At 33.2% G+C, this 27,465-nt stretch overlaps 1 pseudogene; it reads right to left on the minus strand.

Annotated features, from left to right (window-relative positions):
* Window positions 1-3,234: 3,234 nt before the first annotated feature.
* Window positions 3,235-7,380, minus strand: LOC131034907 (clathrin heavy chain 2-like; annotated as a pseudogene).
* Window positions 7,381-27,465: the final 20,085 nt, after the last annotated feature.

Below are 27,465 nucleotides of genomic sequence, written 5' to 3' on the forward strand. Positions count from 1 at the left end.
AATTTAGCAATATGTCCAATCTTGTTACAAGCATAACAAGTCCCATTTTTTTTTTGAATATCTTTCCCATATCCTATGCCAGTATGTGTTTTGCATTTATTAGATAGGTTTCCAAATCTTCCACAAACATAACATCTTACATTCATTCTGCAATTTTTTGAGTTATGACCAACTTTGTTGCATTTAGAACATTGACCGGTGGGTGTATTAGTGTTCTGATAATTTCTAAATCTACACTAATTTTCTCTATGACCATACTTGTTATAGTTAAAGCATTCCCATTAAATTTATACGTATTAGGTTGTCTTACCGGTTTACTATGATCATGATTGTTTGCAGTATTGGAGCTTTCACCAATTTCAAAGCCAAGGCCATTTGTATCACCATTAGGTTTCTGATTCTTCAGCATGTCATCAAGTTCTTCTAAACTTTTCTTGAATTTCTCCTTGTGTTTATTTGCAGTAACCAATTCACTTTCCAAGATTCCTTTCTGTCTCATGAGTTCAATTCTGTCATTTTGTGTATGCATCAGATCTGTCTTTAACATATCATTTTCATGTCTGAGTCTTGTGTTTTCATTTCCAGCATCATTTAGTCTTCTAACGAAGTCTTCTTCATTCTTCTTTCTATCTTCAATTTCTTTACAAAATATCAGTCATATCTTGCATCTCATTCTTCATTGTACTAATATCTTGTCTCAACTTATTTACCAGATCATTAAGAGTTTCCTTTTCATTTTCATCTTTCTGCATCTTTTCACAAAGTTCTCTAGTTTTGTTCCTTGCAATAGTGAAATTCTCTTGAATTCCTTGAATGATATCCTGAGCAACCTTCAGTTCATCTTCAAGTTTGATATTTTTTACCTTTTCTACATCATAGTCTGAAAGAGTTGTTTCCAATTGCTTTCTCAAGTTTTCCATCTCTACCGGTGACAAGATCTTCCTCAAGCTGCCTTTTGAAAATAGAGGACAAGGCTCTGATACCAATTGTTAGGATTTCCAAAGATACTGAGAGGGGGGGTGAATCAGTATCTAACCAATATAATAATTTTCTTAACTTATAACATGAAAAGCATATCAAAACTGTGTACCGGTAAACCAAAAATAATGTAGCAAATAAGAATAACAACCACAACATAAGAAACACACCATAACACAATATTTTAATGAGGAAACCCGGTGTGGGAAAAACCTCGGTGGGATTTATGACCCACAATATTCACTTATGAGCCAATAAGAGAATATTATAGCTTACAATAGGGGCCTGCACATGCAGGAAGGCCAAGTGCTTAGAGCTCACTGCTCAATTACAAAAGAAGTTACATTGACTTACAAAAATGGATTATACAAATCCAATTTCTTGTACTGCTTTAGATTAGCATCTACTATGCCAGATTCAATACTAGTTTAAGCTCTGCTACATACATAAACCTTTATCCAATAATTCACATATTAGGTCTACTATCATCTTTCCATCTATCACTTACTAAATGATCTACAATGATCTCATATATATATGATTCATATTACAATCCATCAAGTCAGATTTACAAAAGATTTAATAATTAATTATAAAATATATATACACAAAATTCCTGTTGATCAAGGTGCCAGTAATCTTCCTTTCTGGTGTTGGTGATCTGTTATGTCGGTGTAGATTCTGTCAGTGCCAGTGCATGTGCATGCTTGTCAGTATCACATGATTGTAAGGTTACCATCAATGACAATACCTTCAATCACCAACAATTTCTCATTAGAGTGTGCATTTGCCGACAATGACATAATTACCTTTTCTTTCTATGATAATGCATGTTTTTTGATGTGTATGGATCTACATCTTTGAGTTAATCATCTGACACTTTCTACCTACTTTCTTATTCTATTGTGCATATACTCATAACAATATCTTTTGTCACTACACACACACTTCTCAAAAATTATTCTTTCATCCGTCAAATCTAGTCTACACATCATCAATTATTCTTTATCGAGCATCACTTTGTCTATTCAATTCAACAAACAAATTCTCACATAATACAAACATCATTTTGACTACATAAGTGAATTCAATGTGAGCCATTGTAAAAAATTCTTCAATCTGCACCCACACTAGTAAATTTGACCTCAAATTCTGATGACAGTTTGTTAAGATTTTGACTACAATTCGTTGGATTGCTGACGAGAAACATTGTCGAAAAATTATAGTCCGACATTTCGACAATGCTCAAGACTATCAGAATTTTGACAGAGGTGGAAACTCTTCTGACGATGGCAATGACTGCGCTTAGCCATCAGTAAAACTTGACAAATCGTCAAAATTCCAATGCCTCGTAGGTAATGTTCCAATGGCTAAGGCATGAAAATAAATTGGAATTCTGACGGCCCCCTCACTGCTTAGTCGTCAGTAAAAATTGATAAGTCTTCATAATTCCAATGGAAACCAGGGCATCCACACCAACGAGGATGTTGTATGTGCGACAATTTTGGGCATCTGAATTTAGACAACCCTGTCATTATGTAGCCATCGAAAGTTTGACAACATGAGGGCATCCGCACCAACAAGGATGTTTTATGTGCGACGGTTCAGGTGTCTGAATTCTAACGACCCTATCATGGTTTAGCTGTTGGATGTCCAATGGCCATGATGACATCTATACCAATGAGGATGATGTATGTGTGATGGTCCGGGCATCGGCAAAACTCGATAAGTCATCAAAAAAAATTGGGTGGTCGTTGGACTTCCAACGACCGCTTACTGCTTAGCCATCGACAAAACTCGATAGTCATCGGAACAAATTGGGTGGGCGTCCAAATTTCAATGCCCTCTCACTGCTTAGCCATCGACAAAACTTGATAGTCATTAGAATAAATTGGGTGGGTGTCAGAATTCTGACACTATCTCACTACTTATCCGACAAGGATGTTGTCGGACATACAACATCGTCGTCGGATGCTTGGTGGATGGAAGGTTTGCACTTATTGACCAGCCAACCAAACGACTATAAAAATAATTTGACAATCTAATCATGCAATAGTTCAAGCGTCGAATGCTTGGTGGATGGAAATATTTGAACTGATTGACCAATACGATAATACTAAAGATTCATTATTTTGTATCAACCAACCAAATGACAATAAAAACAATTTGACAATCTAACCTTTCCACTCAAAGATCAGCCTCAAAAAACCATGAATGATTGAAGAATTGTGTCCCACGTTAAGCTCTTCAACCTAATCAATAGCCACCCATAGGTGGCATACCATAAGTTGTCATGGGAGGCATTCCCATTCCACTCATACTTGGCTGAAAGAAACCACCCATTCCCTCTCCCATGCCAAGAATTGGAGGTGACAGCAAAGAAAAGGGGAAGAAGCTGAGCATACATATTATGTAAACAAAATAGGCACATATTTATTTTTGCAGAAGATTTAAAATGTTTATTAAAGAGAAACTTAAAATATTCACAAAATCATTAGAGTCTATCAAGAACCCGAAGTAGGTATGGAAACACAAATTCAATCATATTATTCATCAAGGCAAGTTCCAAAGCCACATCTAGTCTGATCAAGTCATAGCATATGAACAAACATGAAGCAAAGCATTCTTTCTTGCCCTACAGTTCCAAATGCAAATGTAAGCCCCATTTCAATGCCCCAATCCAAAATAAAAATTCAAAATATACTTTAGCTTTTGAGAGAAAACAACTAACTATATGTTTTACCAATTGTATACTTGTTCCACAACATACACCACCAATTCCTCTGCAAGTTCACGAGCACCCGATTTAGAAATAGTTTCCATTGCATCCTTGTAAAGATTATCCTTTTTAGACAGTGCAATATGTTAGCACATAATTTTTCTACCTTAATTATGTTCTTAAAAATACGCATGCTATTTTCTATAATTTTCTTAATTATTCTCTTAAAATGCTATATTTTGTAAACAAAATAGGCAAATTTATTTGAATTTTTAAAAACTATCAGTAGAGTAGAACAAGTGCTCCTTGAGGCTCAATTAAGAAAAATGTATACTTGTTGAGCAACAAGATCTTTCTCTTCTTTCTCCTTGGATTTCTCTTCTTGGACAACCTCTAACTCGTTCCACAAAATACTTGTTCCACAAAATACACCTGCAATTCCTCTACAAGATCACGATCACCCAATTGAGATCTAGTTTCCATTGCATCCTTGTAAAGATTATCCTTTTTAGATAGTGCAATATGTGAGCACATAATTTTTCTATAATTTCCTTAAAAATGCTATTTTTCTATAATTTCCTTAATTACGCTCTTAAAAATGTGCATGTTATTTTCTATAATCTCCTTAATTATTCTCTTAAAATGCTATATTTTGTAAAAAACAAAATAGGCACATATTTATTTGAATTTTTAAAGAAGGTCAATAGAGTAGAACAAGTTCTCCTAGAGGCTCAATTAAGAAAAATGCATACTTGTTGAGAAACAAGATTTTTCTCTTCTTGGACAACCTCTAACTTGTCCTTAACAAGCTCATCAACTTTTGTCATGTATTATCGAATGAACTTTGAAAAAGAAATTCTTTGAATATTAGCTATTTAATTATGCAAGAAGATTTGAAATGTTTATTAAAGAGAAACTTAAAATATTCACAGAATCATCAAAGTATATCAAGAATCTGAAGTAGGTATCGAAACACAAATTCAATCATATTATTCATCCAAGCAAGTTCCAAAGCCACATCCAGTTTGATCAAGTCATAGCATATGAACAAGCATGAGGAAAAGAATTCTTTCTTGCCCTGCAGTTCCAAATGCAAAAGTAAGCCCCATTTCAATGCCCCAAATCCAAAATGAAAATTCAAAATATAATTTAGCTTGTGAGAGAGAACAACCAACTATATGTTTTACCAATTGTATACCTCTTCAACAAAATACACCACCAATTCCTTTGCAAGTTCACAGTCACCTGATTGAGAACTAGTTTCCATTGCATCCTTGTAAAGATTATCCTTTTCAGACTATGCAACATGTTAGCACATAATTTTTCTATAATTTCCTAGAAAATGCTACTTTTCTAAAATTTCCTTAATTATTCTCTTAAATATGTGAATGTTATTCTCTATAATTTTCTTAATTAGGCTCTTAAAATACTATATTCTATAAAACAAAATAGGCACATTTATTTGAATTTTTAAAAATTGTCAGTAGAGTAGAACAAGTTCTCCTTGAGGCTCAATTAAGCAAAATGCATACCTATTGAGCAACAAGATCTTTCTCTTCTTTCTCCTTAGATTTCTCTTCTTGGACAACCTCTAACTCATTCCACAAAATACACTTGCAATTGCTCTGCAAGTTCACGATCACCCAATTAAGAACTAGTTTCCATTGCATCCTTGTAAAGATTATCCTTTTTACATAGTACAATATGTTAGCACATAATTTTTCTATAATTTTCTTAAAAATGCTATTTTTCTATAATTTCCTTAATTACGCTCTTAAAAATGTGCATGTTATTTTCTATAATTTCCTTAATTATTCTCTTAAAATGCTATATTTTGTAAAACAAAATAGGCACATATTTATTTGAATTTTTAAAAAAGCTCAGTAGAGTAGAACAAGTGCTCCTTGAGGCTCAGTTAAGAAAAATGCATACTTGTTGAGCAACAAAATTTTTCTCTTCTTTCTCCTTGGATTTCTCTTCTTGGACAACCTCTAACTTGTCCTTAACAAGCTCATCAACTTTTGTCATGTATAATCGAATGAACTTTGAAAAAGAAATTCTTTGAATATTATCTATTTAATTATGCAAAAGATTTAAAATGTTTATGAGAGAGAAACTTAAAATATTCATAGAATCATCAAAGTATATCAAGAATCTGAAGTAGGTATGGAAACACAAATTTAATCATATTATTCACCCAATCAAGTTCCAAAGCCATATCCAGTTTGATCAATTCATAGCATATGAACAAGCATGAAGAAAAGAATTTTTTCTTGCCCTGCAGTTCCAAATGCTAAAGTAAGCCCCATTTCAATGCCCCAAATCTAAAATGAAAATTCAAAATATACTTTAGCTTGTGAGAGAGAACAACCAACTATATGTTTTACCAATTATATACCTGTTCCACAAAATACACCACCAATTCCTCTGCAAGTTCACAGTCACCTGATTGAGATCTAGTTTCAATTGCATCCTTGTAAAGATTATCCTTTTTAGACTGTGCAATATGTTAGCACACAATTTTTCTATAATTTCTTGAAAAATGCTACTTTTCTATAATTTCCTTAGTTATTCTCTTAAAAATGTGCATGTTATTTTCTATAATTTTCTTAATTAGGCTCTTAAAATGCTATATTTTGTAAAACAAAATAGGCACATCTATTTGAATTTTTAAAAACCGTCAGTAGAGTAGAACAAGTGCTCCTTGAGGCTCAATTAAGCAACATGCATACCTGTTGAGCAACAAGATCTTTCTCTTCTTTCTCCTTGGATTTCTCTTCTTGGACAACCTCTAACTTATTCCACAAAATACCTAGTCCACAAAATACACCTGCAATTGCTCCACAAGTTCACGATCACCCAATTGAGAACTAGTTTCCATTGCATCCTTGTAAAGATTATCCTTTTTAGATAGTGCAATATGTTAGCACATAATTTTTCTATAATTTCCTTAAAAATGCAATTTTTCTATAATTTCATTAATTACGCTCTTAAAAATGTGCATGTTATTTTCTATAATTTCCTTAATTATTCTCTTAAAATGCTATAATTTGTAAAACAAAATAGGCATATATTTATTTGAATTTTAAAAAAAGGTTAGTAGAGTAGAACAAGTGCTCCTTGAGGCTCAATTAAGAAAAATGCGTACTTGTTGAGAAACAAGATTTTTCTCTTCTTTCTGCTTGGATTTCTCTTCTTGGACAACCTTTAACTTGTCCTTAACAAGCTCACCAACTTTTGTCGTGTATTATCGAATGAACTTTGAAAAAGAAATTCTTTGAATATTATCTATTTAATTATGTAGAAGATTTAAAATGTTTATTAAAGAGAAACTTAAAATATTTACAGAATCATCAGAGTATATCAAGAATCTGAAGTTGGTATGGAAACACAAAGTCAATCATATTATTCATCCAATCAAGTTCCAAAGCAACATCCAGTTTGATCAAGTCATAGCATATGAACAAGCATGAAGAAAATAATTCTTTCTTGCCCTACAGTTCCAAATGCAAAAGTAAGCCCCATTTCAATGCCCCAAATCCAAAATGAAAATTCAAAATATAATTTAGCTTGTGAGAGAGAACAACCAACTATATGTTTTACCAATTGTATACTTGTTCCACAAAATACACCACCAATTCCTCTGCAAGTTCATGGTCACCTGATTGAGAACTAGTTTCCATTGCATCCTTGTAAAGATTATCCTTTTTAGACTGTACAATATGTTAGCACATAATTTTTCTATAATTTCCTAGAAAATGCTACTTTTCTATAATTTCCTTAATTATTCTCTTAAAAATGTGCATGTTATTATCTATAATTTTCTTAATTAGGCTCTTAAAATGCTATATTTTGTAAAACAAAATAGGCACATTTATTTGAATTTTTAAAAACTGTCAGTAGAGTAGAACAAGTGCTCCTTGAGGCTGAATTAAGCAACATGGATACCTATTGAGCAACAAGATCTTTCTCTTCTTTCTCCTTGGATTTCTCTTCTTGGACAACCTCTAACTTGCTCCACAAAATACCTGTTCCACAAAATACACTTGCAATTGCTCTGCAAGTTCACAATCACCCAATTGAGAACTAGTTTCCATTGCATCCTTGTAAAGATTATCCTTTTTAGACAACTGGCAAGTGCAAGGTAATGAGTCACAAATTCACGGAAGTCCGTGCATTGGAAAATGCGCTCTTATAAATGGGGGCCCGTTTGTGCTTTGGGCTCTCGAGCCAAAAGGTAACGGGGCTCCGAAGCAAAAAAAATGGGCCCCCGTTTTGTTCTAAAATGGGGGCCCGCTTTTAAACAAAATGGGGGCTCGTTTTTTAGAAACGGGGGCCCGTTTCTAAAAACGAGCCCCCATTTTGTTCTAAAATGGGGGCTTGCTTTTAAACAAAACGGGGGCCCGTTTCTAAAAATGGGCCCCCGTTTTGTTTAAAAGTGGGCCCCCGTTTTTAAATGGCATTTTTTGTTTTTTTTCCACAAGCCGCCCTTGTTTGAAAATGGGAGCCCGTTTTGTGGAAGTTGATTCCACAACCCACCACTTGGCTCAGGATTAGGCCTGGGATAGGCCTGGGATGGCCACACCTGAGACATGGACCTACAAATTCAAATCTCCATGAATGAAAGCACAAATATGAACTTCAGAAATAGTTTACGCGCCTCTAATCAGAGAATTTTTATACGAAATTAAAACCCATTTCAGATTATACTGTCTAGATTCCAAATATGTAAATTTATTTAAAAATTGATTATTTTAACTATTTTTCATTTAATTTATACTAAATCGTGTCCATAAATTTGAAATATTAACTAATTTTGTTAATTTAATAACTTTTTTATTTTAAAGAATTTTGGAAAAAAAATTATATGTCATCAATCTACACAAAATTTTTTTGTATTTAAAAAAATAAAAAATAAAAAAATGTTAAGTTTACATCAAATTATGTGGGTCGTACACGTCAAATTTTTAAAAAGATAATTACGGCCATTAAAAAATTAATTAAAACAAAATATTAGAAAAAAAAATACAGAAAAATATGCTCATCAATCTTCAGTGTGTTACAAACTATTTCCCAAAACAGTTTGAGAAAATAATTTTAATTGTGTCAAAAAGTGTGGGTTGTACACATGCATGGTATGGTCCTAAAACAGGCATTTTTAAAACATAGTTTTCAAAACTCCATTTAAAAAGTTATTTTTTATTATGTGGGTATTAAAATAAATTATATATTTGGAAAGTACACTTAGAGGGCTATCTTTTATATTACTGAATTTTTCCAAGATTCAATCTCTAAGTGTTTCAAAATTTAACCTCAAATGAGACAAAATCTGAAAATCAGGGAAAACACTTCCACTTTTTGGCCAAAAAGTGGACTCATCTTCTTGCACTGACCCCAGTGCAATATGTTAGCACATAATTTTTCTTTAATTTCCTTAAAAATGCTATTTTTCTATAATTTCCTTAATTACGCTTTTAAAAATGTGCATGCTATTTTCTATAATTTCCTTAATTATTCTCTTAAAATGCTATATTCTGTAAAACAAAATAGGCATATATTTATTTGAATTTTTAAAAAAGGTCAGTAGAGTAGAAAAAGTGCTCCTTGAGGCTCAATTAAGAAAAATGCATACTTGTTGAGCAACAAGATTTTTCTCTTCTTTCTCCTTGGATTTCTCTTCTTGGACAACCTCTAACTTGTCCTTAACAAGCTCATCAACTTTTGTCGTGTATTATTGAATGAACTTTGAAAAAGAAATTCTTTGAAAATTAGCTATTTAATTATGCAAGAAGATTTAAAATGTTTATTAAAGAGAAACTTAAAATATTCACAGAATCATTAGAGTATATCAAGAATCTGAAGTAGGTATGGAAACACAAAGTCAATCATATTATTCATCCAAGGAAGTTCCAAAGCCATGCCCAGTTTGATCAAGTCATAGCATATGAACAAGCATGAAGAAAAGAATTCTTTCTTGCCCTGCGGTTCCAAATCCAAAAGTAAGCCCCATTTCAATGCCCCAAATCCAAAATGAAAATTCAAAATATAATTTATCTTGTGAGAGAGAACAACCAACTATATGTTTTACCAATTGTATACCTCTTCCACAAAATACACAACCAACTCCTCTGCAAGTTCACGGTCACCTGATTGAGAACTAGTTTCCATTGCATCCTTGTAAAGATTATCTTTTTAGACCGTGCAATATGTTAGCACATAATTTTTCTATAATTTCCTTAATTATTCTCTTAAAAATGTGCATGTTATTTTCTATAATTTTCTTAATTAGGCTCTTAAAATGCTATATTCTGTAAAAGAAAATAGACACATTTATTTGAATTTTTAAAAACCATCAGTAGAGTAGAACAAGTGCTCCTTGAGGCTCAATTAAGCAAAATGCATACCTGTTGAGCAACAAGATCTTTCTCTTATTTCTCCTTGGATTTCTCTTCTTGGACAGCCTCTAACTCGTTCCACAAAATACGTGTTCTGCAAAATACACCTGCAATTACTCTGCAAATTCACGATCACCCAATTGAGAACTAGTTTCCATTGCATCCTTGTAAAGATTATCCTTTTTAGACAATGAAATATGTTAGCACATAATTTTTCTATAATTTCCTTAAAAATGCTATATTTCTATAATTTCCTTAATTACGCTCTTAAAAATGTGCATGTTATTTTCTATAATTTCCTTAATTATTCTTTTAAAATGCTATATTCTGTAAAACAAATAGGCACATATTTATTTGAATTTTTAAAAAAGCTCAGTAGAGTAGAGCAAGTGCTCCTTGAGGCTCAATTAAGAAAAATGCATACTTGTTGAGCAACCAGATTTTTGTCTTCTTTCTCCTTGGATTTCTCTTCTTGGACAACCTTTAACTTGTCCTTAACAAGCTCATCAACTTTTGTCGTGTATTATCGAATGAACTTTGAAAAAGAAATTCTTTGAATATTAGCTATTTAATTATGCAGAAGATTTAAAATGTTTATTAAAGAGAAACTTAAAATATTCACAGAATGATCAGAGTATATCAAGAATCTGAATTAGGTATGGAAACGCAAAGTCAATCATATTATTCATCCAAGCAAGTTCGGAAGCCACATCTAGTTTGATCAAGTCATAGCATATGAACAAGCATGAAGAAAAAAATTCTTTCAGTTCCAAATCCAAAAGTAAGCCCCATTTCAATGCCCCAAATCCAAAATGAAAATTCAAAATATACTTTAGCTTGTGAGACAGAACAACCAACTATATGTTTTACCAATTGTATACCTGTTCCACAAAATACACCACCAATTCCTTTGCAAGTTCATGATCACCTGATTTAGAACTAGTTTCCATTGCATCCTTGTAAAGATTATCCTTTTTAGACAGTGCAATATGTTAGCACATAATTTTTCTATAATTTCCTAAAAAATGCTACTTTTCTATAATTTTCTTAATTATTCTCTTAAAATGTGCATGTTATTTTCTATAATTTTCTTAATTAGGCCTTTAAAATGCTATATTCTATAAAAGAAAATAGGCACATTTATTTGAATTTTTAAAAACCATCAGTAGAGTAGAACAAGTGCTCCTTGAGGCTCAATTAAGCAAAATGCATACCTGTTGAGAAACAAGATCTTTCTCTTCTTTCTCCTTGGATTTCTCTTCTTGGAGAGCCTCTAACACATTCCATAAAATACCTATTCCACAAAATACATCAGCAATTCATTTGTAAGTTCACAATCACCCGATTGAGAACTAGTTTCCATTGCATCCTTGTAAAGATTATCCTTTTTAGACAGTGCAATATGTTAGCACATAATTTTTCTATAATTCCCTTAAAAATGCTATTTTTCTATAATTTCCTTAATTATGCTCTTAAAAATGTGCATGCTGTTTTCTATAATTTCCTTAATTATGCTCTTAAAATACTATATTCTGTAAATAAAATTGGCACATTTATTTGAATTTTTAAAAACTGCCAGTAGATTAGAACAAGTGTTCCTTGAGGCTCAATTAAGAAAAATGCATACCTATTGAGCAATAAGATCATTCTCTTCTTTCTCCTTGGATTTCTCTTCTTGGACAACCTCTAACTTGTCCTTAACTAGCTCATCAACTTTTGTTGTGTATTCTTGAATGAACATTGAAAAAGAAATTCTTTGAATATTAGTTATTTGATTGTGCAGAAGATTTAAAATGTTTATTTAAGATAAACTTAAAATATTCACAGAATCATCAGAGTATATCAAGAACTTGAAGTAGGTATGCAAACACAAATTCAATTATATTATTCATCTGAGAAATTTCCAAAGTGACATCTGGTCTGATCAAGTAATATCATATGAACAAGAATGAAGCAAAGCATTCTTTCTTGCCTTGCAGTTCCAAATTGCAAAAGTAAGCCCCATTTCAATGCCGCAATCCAAAATGAAAATTCAAAATATACTTTACCCTATGAGAGAGAACAACCAACTATATATTTTACCAATTCTATACCTATTCCACAAAATACACCACCAATTCCTCTACAAGGTCATGATCACCCGATTAAGGTGAAGAGGCATCGAGATAACATATACCAATGAGAGAGCATAGCAAACCGGAGTTGTACTCACCAGAAGAAGTTATACCGATCAAGGAGAAAAGTTGAGGAGAATTGATGTATGGGCAAAAACTATACCAATATGACCCATCGGCATAGTAAACACTAGCGACAGTAGTGGAGAATTGTCTTTTCAATAGCCGATGATGATATTGGTAAGAATTATACTGAGAAGAGTGGTGAGAAGAAGAGTCCATTAGTATAGCCAAAGAGATCAGTATGTGTTACTTTGAGCCACCCTGATGCCCGAAGAAATCATCAGTGAAACATATACCGATGGAACATACTCTATCGGGAAGACTTTCCTTATCGGTATGTTTCATTTCGGATTACCCTGATACCCAATGACGAAGCGGACTGATTGAGCAGAGCGAAGACACTATCAAGAAGACTCGTGGTAATGAAGCTAGTTGCAGTGGTATAGCCAAAGTGATCGGTATGTGTTACTTTGAGCCACCCCGATGCTCGAAGAAATCATCAGTGAAATATATACCGATGGAACATACTCTAACGGGAAGACTTTTCTTATCAGTATGTTTCATTTTGGATTACACCGATACCTAATGAAAGAGCAGACTGATTGAGTGGAGTGAAGACACTATCGAGAAGACTCATGGTGATGAATTTGGTTGCATCGGTATAGCCAAAGTGGGCAGTATGTGTTACTTTGAGCCACCCCAATGTCCGAAGAAATCATCGGTGAAACATATACCAATGGAACATACTCTATTGGAAATACTTTTCTTATTGATATGTTTCATTTCGGATTACCACAATACCCGATGGAGCGAATTGATTGATCAAAGCAAAGACACTATGGAGAAGACTCATGGCGATGAAGTCAGTTGCATCAGTATAGCCAAAGCGATCTGTATGTGTTACTTTGAGCCACCTGACGCCTAAAGAAATCATCGGTGAAACATATACCAATGGAACATACTCTATTGGGAAGAATTTGCTTATCGATATGTTACATTTAGGATTACCCCAATACCCGATGAAGGAGTGGACTAATTGAGAGAAGCAAAGACAGTATTGGGAAGACTCATGGCAATGAAGCCAATTACATCGGGAAGATCTATGCTGATGGTGAAGCCCATTAGGAAAACAATGCCTATCATGATAATGCTACATGAGCTCACATGATGCCTGATGAGAATATCGGTTTTAGATATACCGATGAGGAGAAAAATGAGTCATCGACTTAGGATATCCCGATAAGAGAAAGTAAGATGTCAAAGTAGATAAAGGGTTGTTCAGAGAGCACCAAAAGGGAAATATTCATCAGGGAGACATATGCCGATGAGCCATTGTCAATCAGAATTCAAAACCAAAATTTTTAAAAGTCTTCTATTTAATACTTGTAGTAGATATGCATCTATGGTTTACATGATTCAAATTTTATGAGAAGTTCATTATTGAAAAAGAATATGGCAGAACTAGTAATTGCCTTGTCTAAATACTGCATTGGTGAAAGAAGAATACATAGACATAACACATTGCACCTTTGAAAAATAGAGAAGAGGATTGTAATTGTAGAAATGGAAACTTCAAGTTCAAAAGGAAAGAAGAGTGCAGCCAAGAGCACTGACTCTAAGGTGAAGAAAGGAAAAATTGAAAAGGTGCCTCCAGTCAGGAAGTTAAACCAAGACATGACAGACCAAATGCAGGCACCCAACCCAAAATCTAGAAGGTCGAAGTAGCACATGTTGGGGAGAGACCAATTAGAAGATAAGTATAGAGAGGTCTAAGATTTATGGACCAAGGTAAGGTGACATGAACTGTTTATGTTCCACTATTTGAGAAGGAGCCAGGAGATGTTGCTCTGCAATCCTTGGATGACAAATTTAGGTAAGTGAACAGTCCCTAATGTTTTTGTAAACATAAGATTGCTAGAGGTTTTGGTGAGGAATTGTAATTCAGTGAAGAGGTGCATTTAGCTCCCAAATGGGGAAGCATTTATTATATTTTCTATGAGTACCATAAACAAGGTTTTCAATTTAGACCCTAGTCCTGATAAGCCCTTGTCCTTTGGGGAGTTGGAGGAAGAATACCTCACAATGGACACTTCATATACTGGCTAGAAATTTTCCATTCACAAGAGACAGGTAGGAAAATAAACAAAGGAAGATGAGCCACCATTCAGTATTGATTTATTTAGACACTACTTGCAGTACACATATATGTCATGTGGGAAAGTAGGAGGGGTGGAGGAGCTTGATCTGGCAAACAATAGGCCACTGGTGTTAGCCTCTGATATGCAAATGTATGAACCTAGGCCTTTTAACTATGCAACATATCTGGTGGAGAGGTTGCATGAAGGTTTTTTAAACCTTAGGGATGATACTCATCCCAATTTCAAATTTTATTCGCTATTGATGCATCTAGTGTTATTTTATGGATATGTAAAGGGTTTTTGGTCTGAGGGACTAAAATTAAATACCAAGAACAGGGAAGGTGAGGAGCAGCCCGTCTAATTGTGGACATCGCTTTGGGATTCTTGATATATGAGGTCCAAATATATTAAGTTTGAATAACTTATCATTATGCCATTATACCGAATGTATGGTATTTAATGTGAAGGGTCTATCTTTGACGAGATCAAGAGGTTCCTAAGACTCAGGGATTATGATGAAAGACGTATTGCTAATCATAACTATGGGGACTGGTTTGTGAATAAGGATTTTACATGTTTTAGAGTATATGGATTTGAGGGGAGCCCCTACATGCTACCAAAACTAGTACCAGACAGAATAGCTTATCTAGAGATTGTGAGGCAATTTAGTGTGTCCAATGCCAAAGATTTTGCAGATATGTGTAAGTAATCCTTCCTACCTAGGACACTGATTTTTGGTGATTTCATCATAGTTTCAACCAAAGCTTATGAAATAATTGATAAGAAGCTAATAGAAGAATACAATTTGTATGAGCACTATGCTAGGAAAAACTATGATCCTGAAGGATACATTCAGTCTTACAAGAAGAGACAAAACTTGGGAGAATATCTGCATGTCAGTATTGAGGTTGAAGATATCTTTAGGAACATGGAGGATGCAGAGGCCAAAAAGGTAATTGATCAATTGAATAATGAACTCACTGAAAAGAGATGAAGACTTGAGGAAATTGAAAGTGAGGAGGAGGAGGCAGAAAGTGAATTTGATGAGAATGTAGTTGTCTCTAGATGGCGAGTGCTAGAAAAAGAAGAAGAGCCAGACATGCAGGGCCAAATAGAGACAACATTAGAATTTCATGCTGACTCTCATTTAGAGGAGTTTTCTACTTTTGTTGTTGATGATGTTTTTATTCATTCCAAAGAATTTAAAACATTCTTGTACAATTTTAAAGGGAAGAAATTAAGGGACTCTATTCCCAACATAACGCCTAATAATGAGGTTGAGTTATTAAAGAAATTAAAAGAGGAAATTGATGCAGAGATAACCACAATGAGCCCTCAAAAGGGGAAGCAACTTCTTACAGAGGCTAGGGTGATTCTGCTTCCCGGATGGGACCTTAGTGCTTCTTTTATCTTTGACAGTTTATTGCATTTAGAAAACAAGGAATTCAAATTGGATATACAAGGTGCAAATGATGTATTTATTGGTTCAAGATTTGATCAGGATGAGGAATCTTTGAGGTCATGGGCTTTGTACCCTCCCCACAAGAGTCCAAAGATCATTGATGTTGACAAGGCCTTTGGCCATATGATGAAAAAAAAAATGGTGAAATTGATCCAATTCTTTCTGTTGATATCAGAGTGGATATTTTAAAATTCAATAAAGCACAGATGGTCAAAGTAGTGAGGGAGAGAAATGAGTATAAGGCATTGTATGAAGAAACACTAAGGAGAAGTGGACAACAGGTGCCAATAGTTCTTACTTTGGATAGCTCTCAATGGAAGAAAAAATGCAAGGATTTGTAGCACGAAAATAAAAAGATATTAAACAAATGCAAAGTGTGAGGGAAAATAATGCTCGTGTATTGCTAACTAAAATATTTGAGGTTTTACAAGGCATTCTGAAAGAATTCTGGACAATGTTCCAAAAGAACATGGACAATGCAATTTCACACAACAGAATTTCAAACAGATTGGGAACAAGGTTCCATGATAAAACAATGGCCAAAGCGGAAAAAAAAGAAATTGAAAAAATAAAGAGGTTGCTGGGTAAACACAATAAATTTGATGAACAATTACAATTTGAATATGATGAATGCAAAGACATTGTTGAGCATGGTTTCCCATAGTCAACTGATTAGAAGGGTTAGCTAAAGGATAAAGATGTATGGATCTTAGAATTTCATAGTCTTCTCAATGTCGCTCTTGATATTTCCCAAATTGATGGAATTGAATTGAAAGAGACTATGAAACAAAAGGAAAACTTTGTCATGCTAGAAGTCATTGTCAGGGATATCATCCATGATGCAGACACATATAAGTCAGAGAAGTACTTGGAGCATATCCAGAACTGTGGTAAGATGTTGGGAGACCAGACCTAATGTCTAAGTTGGAGCCCAAAGTCATGTTTTTCTATGTTTTTATAATATGTTCATATTGTAAAGATAGTTTTTAGGAAGTTAGTTTTTAGTTAGTTGTTGTTATTCATAGTTTTAATGAAAGGGTATGCCCTTTCAATTTTGAACTCAATCATCATCTATAAATGGAGGATCTTTTAGAACAAGTGGGGGAGATACCTCAAGTTTTATGATCTTATCAAGACAATTTTATACAACACTAATGCATTTTGTTTTCTGGAAATATCAAAGTTGATGGATGATACATATTGAAATCAACTAGTTTGATTATCTATTTTCAATATAAATTTCAAGTGTTCTTCTTAATGGTATATGCTTTTCAATTGATTGATTAGTTCCATGTGATAAATCTATTTTATTAGATTGCATCAATGTGCTATCTTATGCTATTGTGATTGAGACTAATTTCTAATTTGAGCATTAGTTTGAAAGGTTGGTTGACAAGTTTCAAATTGTCTTATTGGTCTTTTAGAGTAGAGTTAAAATTCAATAAGACTAACTACATTTTATGTTTTAGTTACAATCCATATAGATGCTTTTGATGTGATGGTCTTGTTTTGAAAACACATTATTAAAATTGTCTCCATGGTTATACGTAGTTTTTTTCAATTTGAAATAGTATGAAATGAGTAAGGGATGGTGACACTAGACTGTTGTTGATCTGATATAATTAAATTAGGTATTTTTAGAAGCAATCTTCATCAAGGAATCATACTTTTAATTTATAGAGGCACAAATTCATAAACATTTATAAGTAAGCATTTAACAATTTTCAGCAAGCAATAAATATAACCAGATAGAATTCAAGAATCATTTGCCTCCTTGAAAATTCGCTATAGAAAAGCGTTTAACTGAAATTCAATAAGTTCATATTTCTCTACCTAATTTAAATTGAATATCATTACAAAACTATTCAAATCCTAAATTACATCCCACTTTAACTTAAATGAAAGAACCAATAGAGAAGTTCCTCTCACCCTTTGAGCAAGCCCTATCTGATCAAAGTTATCGTGCATATCTATAGATTCTCTAAGCCTATCATAATCTTCCTCTTCTACATAAATTTCATTCAAAGCCTCATTAACAATAGCTATAATGTTTCTATGTACTGCAACCATGTACGGCTTCACAAGACGGAGATGTCTAGCATGGATAGAATATACAATAGAACAAAAGATAGTCATGAAATTTTTCCAAACCAAATAGTTGCTAAAGAGAACATCTAGAAAAACTTAATACCCAAGTGAAAGACATCTCGGTAATCCTAAAAATAGTAACATAAAAAAAGAGTTTAGAGCCATACCTTATGCATGATGTCAACCACTAGTGTGTGGTCTACCCTAAGGGCAAGGACATTCAAGAGGTCATTAATAAGATCTGGGTGTTCTTGCAAATAAAAGTGTGCAACTTTGTAGTACAATTCAACCTTGGACACTTTAACTACAACATCTTTGAATTGCATATGATCCCATGCCTATGGAGAATGGTTCATGATAGTAGTGGCAGCATTATCATATTCATCATCTTGAATATATAAATGTGTAAGTTCCTTCTAGTGCTACTGCTCATCACAAACATGGATATGAGTTCATCAAAGTGACCCCTGTTTTGATAGTAATCACTAACCTCTTCCAATTCATCCACCTGGAACAAAAATATAAATTCCTCACCTTCACAACTACACATAACACTGCAAATGAGCCTTCCCAGATTATCAGGAAAAGAAAAACTTAAAAAACAAACCACTTACTTGTGGTGTTGTTGTTCATGTTGGGTCTGTTGGACCCTGTAATTAAGATTCAATATACATTATTCAATAAGATTAACTATGCAACATAATGAAATATTGAAAAGTGTGTTATCTTATTGAGCTTCGCTTGGTTTTGAGAATAGTTTAGTATTCTCTACTTAACAGGGCCAACCACATGAAGGTGGAAGCTCATTTGGCCCCTCCCCCCCTAACATCACTCTAAATTCCCTATTAACATCTAACATTTATTGATTGTTTCATCCATTAATAAAATATAACATTAATTCATTATCACATAACATTCTTAAATATGTTTAAATGAATAATAGTGGCCCTCTTTACCTAACTAGGGAACATCACGTTCCTGATATTGTCTACCCAGATCATGCTCCACTTGGTCACCGCCGACTACATGCTCTAAAATATTAAAAAAAAAGGTTACATTAATTTCTACACCAATTACAATCTAAGATGTTTATTTTTATTAGTAATTACATAAAAAAATGTGAATAGCAAATGAATACCTCCACTACTGGGATGCACATTTGGACCTTCATGTGGAGGTTGTGTTCCATTATTATCAAGCTACATTCCAATGTCATGCGTATTGTTATAATTGCTTGCTTAATTAAAACAAATAAATTCACTTTATGTTGGAACTTAACATCAAATAGATTATTGGTAAGGTATTTTCATATAGCTTATTTACCTGTGTGATGGATGCACCAGAATCTCATGTTTTCCCACTCAATTATCATAGTAATTCATCCATGGCTGTATAGCCTTGCTGGTAGGAAATTCTCATGTCATCTTCTATGGGAACTCTATTGAATTTAGAGCCCTACATTTTTTATTAGTATCATGAATTTTGCTTGTATTGTTTGCTAAAATTTTATTTTTTTGCAATTTATAAATATTTTGATGCAATATTTCACTTACTAATTCTTACAATTTGTGCGGCAAGTTTCATATAACCACTAGAGATGAGTTTGTGTTAGCCGTGCTTTTCTTGTCTTGCCTTTCTTTCCTTTGACGTGTCACTCAGTCTATGAAAAGTTTGAAATATGTTAAATTATATAAATATAAAAAGTAATTAGTACATAATTACATTCTTAATAGTATCACATACCTTCTTCTGGCATCTAGTGGTGTATTTCATTTTTTCCTTTCAACTCTCTCTTTCACATCCAAAATCAGGTCCTTCCATACTTTACGTTCTTCTCTAAATGTGTCCTGTACTGGTCCCTCACATACTTTAGATATGTGCCAACTTTTTCAAGGAGAGTGGTTTAATCGAATGTGTCATTTCCAGACAACTCAACCATATCGTTTGTGAGTTCATCTTTTAACCTATTTTCTTGGTCATTCCACCTTTTAAGAAAAAGAAAACCTATTAGATTCATAAATGAACTAAATCTACCTTTAATATAGTTCAAGAAATGGATCAAAGGAAAACTATTGTAGAAATGATGTGAAATAAAAATAGTGGATTAGGGTTCATTCACATATGATGTTCCACCTTTTATGTATGGTGGGCCCAAACATCTGCAATGCAATGTTATTAATATTTTTATTAAAAATATCATTTCCTACAAAAAAAATCATGGGATAATTATTCCAAAAAGAGTGATCAATAAGTAAATTAAAATTACACTATATATAATAATAATTTTAAAGTACCCGAAACCTTCTGTATCTTCAAGGGAATCAATTCTTCATCACTCACCACCAATGTGGTTTGCAACATTTGCATACTAGCAATAAGGGAAGATCTAGAAAATGATGGTATGGTATCACTACTATTTGGCTCTGGCACATCCTCATGTGCATCTCTTGCTGTAGAAAATGAATCCACAATGAAATGCCCCCAAGAAAGAACACTTCAAGGGAAATAAACAAATAACAAAAGAGAGAGCAAAAGAGGGATCTACCAATAGTGGGCAGGTCAACATGACGAGCAGTAGAGGATATCTGCATGCTGCCTATTGTCAACATTACAATCGCCAATAACCTTGAATGAGGCGTCCTTTCCATAGGGACATTGGCAGCACCTAAAGAATAATACATTAAATATATGAAAATTGCAATAATTGTAAACAAGGATGAACCTTTATTAAGAGTTGTAAAGAAATATGAACCTTTATTAAGTGTTCGATACTAATATTAACAATACAACAATAAACAACACTAGCATTAAAAAAGAAAGTTCACAAGTCCAAAGAAGGAGTAGTTTTAATGTATAGAACATGATCATCACCTGCACTATCTGCATTACCCTGGTCATATCCACCAAGTTGAGGATCACACATGAAATTCTATAAAAAACAAAATGTACATATTTTAGTTAGTGACATAAAAGAGTATAAAATATAAACCATTATTGAACTTTTGTTATAATTAAAACTTTCATTACTACTTACTCGCATGTTTTTTGATGCTTGCATCAATTTATTCACCCTATATTTTATCTTATCAATCTAAGGGGTCATGCATACTAAAGCAACAATCTCTTTATTAATTTTTGTGATAGACATTTTTATCACTTCTATAGGGTTTGTGGAAATTGTGTGGTCTGCATCGCTAAATACTGTGTTGAGGTGTTGATGTAAGGGAGGTCCCTTTCCCTTTCCCAAAAATTTTTTCTATGACAAGGATATTATTAACACTATCAAAATTACTCCAAAACTCAAGAAAATAACATAATAATGTAGCAGTTTTCTTCTAGCTAATTTGTATAGTTACAATGAAGTTTACCTGCTTGGTACAAGTGTCGGAACCTACATCCCTATCTGTGCTATGTGATGGATCCAGGTCACCCTGTGACAAAAAATAAAAATAAACACATTAGCGAAATGAAAGAAATAGACTTAGCAAAAACACTTAATAATAAGATGGTATATTGGAGTCATTCATTGGAGGTTGGTTTAAATGGTATATAGTACGTACCCATGTTAGTAACTTTGGTTGTATCTATACAATTCAAATTGTAATCGATTAGAAGCTCTTCCCCTACACGTATTGATTTTATCGCACATACAAATAAATGATTTCCCTCGTGCACCTCAAATATGCAATTTGGTTGCTTATTAGTTGACCCTGGTTACATACTATTTATAAAACCTGCAATATTCCCTATTTCTTTTGGCCTTCCATCAATGTATAGAACCACTCATTTACATTGAAAATTATCTTTTTATTGTATACAATTTTTTGATAGTGCATACCTACACATACACTTTTTATATCGAACAATCTGCATCCAATTTTTGTAATTGTAACAAGGTCCACCATACTCCATCAATTTAGCAAATTTGTTGTAACATACCTTTATGCCATCCATGGAAAATAGGCCCAAACCATGTAACGACGAAGGTGCTATGAGATATATCCTCTCGTTAACACAAAAAATGGTGTTTATTGGAGGAAGTTCCTTGGGTACCCATTATTTCTCTAGATGTTTGTACCTCAAGGGCACCTCGATGTCACCTTTGGTCTCACCATCATAAGAACATGACCCCCCTTGAGCAAGGAAAAATTCCATGCATTTACTAAATTTTCTTCTAATCTTTTGACCTCTAGTTGATCTTCCTATTTTAGACCTACTACATGTCTCATTTTTGTCGACTATTACTACATTTCCCTCACTCGAGGAAGACGCATCTGACAAATACCTATTTGGTGGTCCCTGCACTCCATCAAATGAGATAGTTAATTGGTAATCAGAGAGATATTTTGTAGATGAGGGTAATGTTGATGAAGTAGTCAGCCCTAACGTTGATGTTGAGATTAAAAATTGAATAAGTCTAACTGGGGTCTCAAGTGTTGATAACTGTATTAGATTTGTTGCTAATGTCGAGGTTTCAAGAACTGAGGAACTTTGTTTCCATAGTATTTTTTTAAAAGTAAACTGTTTCTATAGGGTGTATTGACTTATACCTGTTGATCCATGAGACTGTGCATGATCGTCGTTAAAGGGGTTCAGGTTCCTGCATATGTAATTCAATTATCTTATTTTACCCAAAAATTACATGATACGTATATTAAAAATTACATAGTACACAACATGAACAATATGCAATCATCATAATCATTGTATATTTTTGTATTCATTACCTTTACTTTATGTAGACTATGCAGGATCCTCAACTAAAGGGTTGACGATGTCTATAGTTAATTACCTGTTTACACCAAGGGTGGTAGCATCACACAAAATATATACATGAAATCAGCACCAACAATTGAGCATCATAAGCATTACATTTCTAATTTGATAAAAAATAAATACATATGTATCATGAGCATCATAAGCATCACATATGTATCATCATATATGTAATTGAGCATCATAGGCATCACATATGTATCATCATAAACATGTAATCTATCACATATGTATCATAAATCATCATCCATCACATAGCTAACAGACAGTCCACATTCCATAAATAAACACAAAGTTCAAAAAATGTCAAATGTATCATCATGAACATGTAATCCATCACATATGTATTTTAAATCACCATCCATAACATAGCTAATAAACAGTCCAAATTCCATAAATAAACACAAAGTTCAAAAAAATGTCATACATTTCATTCATGTCATTGATCTTCTTCTTCATCCAACTCATCATCATGACCATCATGATCATCATCACCATGATCATCATCATCATCATCATCATCATCATCATCATCATCATCATCATCATTATCATCATCATCATCATCGTCATCGTTGTCGTCATCATCATCATCATCATCATCGTCATTGTCATCATCATCATCATCATCGTCATCATCATCATCATCACCATAATCAACATGAGCATCGGCATCATCATCATCATCATCGTCTTCTTCTACTTCCTCGGTATCTTCTTCTTCCATCTCATTATACTTTATCAGCCTTCCTGTTGGATCATGTCTAACAATAACTGACCAACATGGTTTATGTGGAACCTCTGAGTAAAATACCTACTCACATTGGCTTGGAAGAACATAGGGCTCATCCCCAACTGGCTCAAATGACCTTGTATTAACCATTGTAAATCTATTATCATGTTCAATAGCAGTTCTATCAAGATCAATTTTATTCATTCGTAGCCTATACCATTTGATGACAAACAAAACTAATTTGAAGGAATTAAAGTCACACTCAAATATATCATTCAAAATGCCATAGTATCAATTTTGAGACTCTTGAGGATGTATGTCATTTCTAGATGAAATTTTGGTCACCTCAAAGACTGTAGTTATCCCAGAATCACGATTTTTCTTCGTGTCATCCAGCTTTTTGATGCAAAATGTATAACCATTGCAGCACATAGTCTTGTGGTGTTTGACCTATGATATGTCTAACATGTTAAAATTATTGCATCATGAGTTGATAAACATATGAGTGATTAATAAAATTATATGTACCTGTTTATCTCTTAAATCATATTCTAAATCAATTTCCCTTTGCATAACATTGGAATCTCCATTAAGATGAGATTCTTTATCCAATGAAGCCACACCTTCCCATGTTAATTTGTGACTAGAATGTTGACATCATTCAATCCACACCGTCATCCAATCAAGAATGTTTGCAATATATAAATGTAGCACATCCCACTACTAACCAACTATACAAATAAATAATAGACAACTTAGAACCGATTTATTCAAAAGATTAAGAATTAATTAACTACAATAACATCTTATAATTACCTCTCACTTTCCTCAATCTACCTTTACCCATCAAGTACTACCCTTCAAATTTGTTAATGGGGTTGGGATCCCAAATGCGATCTATGTGGATGTCTACTGCAAACTTAGGAAAATATTTAGCAATGTACACCATAGTCTGGTATACCATATATCCCTCCACCATAGAACCCTCTGGATGTGCTCTTTGTCTAACCAAAGCCTTCAAAAATTTCAAGTGCCTCTCAACCATCCACATTGACCTACTATGTATAGGTCCACACAATTCAATATCCTCAACTTGGTGTATGAGGTAGTGTTCTTGTGCATTGAAAAAAGTTGAAGGTAGACACTTTTGCATTTCACACATTAAATGAGGAATTTTTTTCCAATATTTAATATCTTCTTTATGAATTTCTTTAGATGACAACCACCTAGAAGAGATTCAAGACGTAAAAATATATAAATGAGACTTTACAAAATATCATACAATATATTACATAACAAGTCAAAAAACTAAAAAATATATTATCTATACAACAAATTGAACAAATATCACTACTTACCTCATGTATTTTCCAGGATCATATATGACTTTCTTGACATTACTATCAAAGTTGTCTGGGAGAGATAGAGGTAGAACGTACTGTAACATTATCAAATGATCTTTTCATTGTTTTTTAACATAATACAATGAAAATTACATGCATAGTGTACAAATATTTAGTAAATACACAAGAACATGAATTACCTTAATGAAGGTATGCCAATCATGTGTTTTCATCCCTGACCCAAATTCAGTTTTCTTTGATATGAGATTGTTTATGTTCGCTGCAAATCTTGTGGGAAATCGATTTTTTTGTATGACTTATTTTATAGCATTGCTTTACTAGTCCGTTAATAACCAAGGAAGGGCACTTATATTAATTACCAAATGAGCTTTTCATTAATTTTTAACATAATACAGTGAAAAGTACATGCATAGTATACAAATATTTAGTAAATACACAAGAACATGAATTACCTTAATGAAGGTATGCTAATCATGTGTTTTCATCCCTGGCCCAAATTCACTTTTATTTGATATGAGATTGTTTATGTTCGCTGCAATTCCTATGGGAAATCCAATTTTTTGTATGACTTATTTTATAGCATTGCTTTGTTGGTCCGTTATAAGCAAGGAAGGGTACTTATATTAATTTGGTCTCCATTGATATTTGATTGAATAACATTTTTCATTGCATGATTGGATTCCTGAATGTTAGTACAAATTTTGACAATTTTTTCTTTGTCACAACTTCCCTCCAATATTTTCCATAATGTCTCTGTTATATTTTTTCCAATATGCATAGTATCAAACAAATGCATAATTTGTAGCCTCTTGTAGTAGGGAAACTTACTAAATTGTCTCAGATAACTTTTTAGTCCCTTTGGAAGGTGGTCATTAATGCCTTGATGACCTTCACGATCATCAATTACATCATCAGTAAACAAAACACAATAGAAAAATACAAATTCCAAACATAAACCATTAGATGGAATACCATTACCTTGATGATTAATTCTATTATATTTCAACTTCCATAGACAAGGTGTCATTCTTCATGGCTTTGATGTAGTCTCTTCTTTCCCATTGAAAGGACGTTTTTCAGTATTTTGATACTTATGATTTATGTGGAGGAAGTGCCTATACTCATCAAATACCTACTTTCCTAAACTTTTTGAATGATGGGATTTCATCTTTGGACCACAAACTGGACATGCAAATTTTCCCTTTGTTTGAAGACCTGCAAGATAATATATTATTGGATTAAATATGTTAATATTTATAATTATAATTATAATGCACAACTTGAACACTCTAACATACCACAAAAATGTGTTAGCTTTGTAGCATCATATATTGTCCATACAAGCATTGCATGAAATTTAAATTGTCTTTGTCCTATTGGTCTAGAGACATCATTCATAGTGACACCATCCCATAACTCCAACAACTTGTTGATAAGAGGCTCAATATACACATTCATATCTTTAACTTGGTACTTACCTAGTTGAATGAACAAAAACATTACATATGACCATTTTACTACAATATTTATAATTAAATGTAGATGACTATTAAATGATAAAATACCTAGAACAATCATCACCAACATTATGTGATCCCTCTTTATTGACATCCATGGAGGAATGTTATTGTTGATAACAAAAACTGGCCACACCAAGTAAACAGATCTCATCTTTCCAAATGGATTGACACCATCCACTGCCAATGAAAGCTTGAGATTACGAGGTTCTTCTTTAAAGTGTGGCCACTTTTCTTCTATGTCCATAAATGTTGAACCATCCATAAGCATTTGAATAATGTTATCTTGACTTCTATTGCATGCATGGTAATCCATAAATTGTACCAAGCTAGTGCACCTGAATAATTGTTGCATACGTGGAATAATGGGAATATAACGAAGAACCTTTTGAGGCACCTTTTTTGTTATTTGATCTGTTCAATATCTACTAATATGACATTCAAGATATTCTGTTGCAATTCATGTTGTTTTTGATATATAATATGATCATTGGGGCAAGCATCTATTGCTTGATACTCCATTCCAATATCTTTCAGAATGGAAGATAATTCTCGATATGAGCGAGGTAGAATATATGATGGTGGTAACAAAAACTCACCTATCAATCTACAAAATAATAATTTGTTAATATAAAGAAAATTAATGGTACATGATTCACCCTTTATTAATTATAATGATATATATGACATACCTTAACATACGTGAGATTGTTATGTTGGATAAACCATTCATAACATTGAAGTTCACCAACAACAATATAGAGGAGAGAAGAGTTGTTTGGGAGCCTTCATAAAGGGGCTCGTATGCCTTCCCAAGTATAGGTAAATCATGAACAACATCAAAGTCATCTTGATCATCATGATCGGCCGCACCAGTACTAAATGTGTCATGGATCAATGTATTTTTACCATAATCTTAAATTGTGTTTTATAGCATATGATCATCATCTTCCATGGGATCATTATCTTCATCTTTGATATTCACACCTCCATGTTCCTCCACTTCGAAAAACATATTCTTTGGGTTGTGTTGGTCCATATCATGTGCCCTGGGGAGCTTGACCTATATAAAAATGATCAACATAAATAAACCATGATCATGATCTCATCATGAAGTG

This window comes from Cryptomeria japonica, chromosome 10 (assembly GCF_030272615.1).
Source record: "Cryptomeria japonica chromosome 10, Sugi_1.0, whole genome shotgun sequence".
In the NCBI taxonomy this organism is placed as follows: Eukaryota; Viridiplantae; Streptophyta; class Pinopsida; order Cupressales; family Cupressaceae; genus Cryptomeria; species Cryptomeria japonica.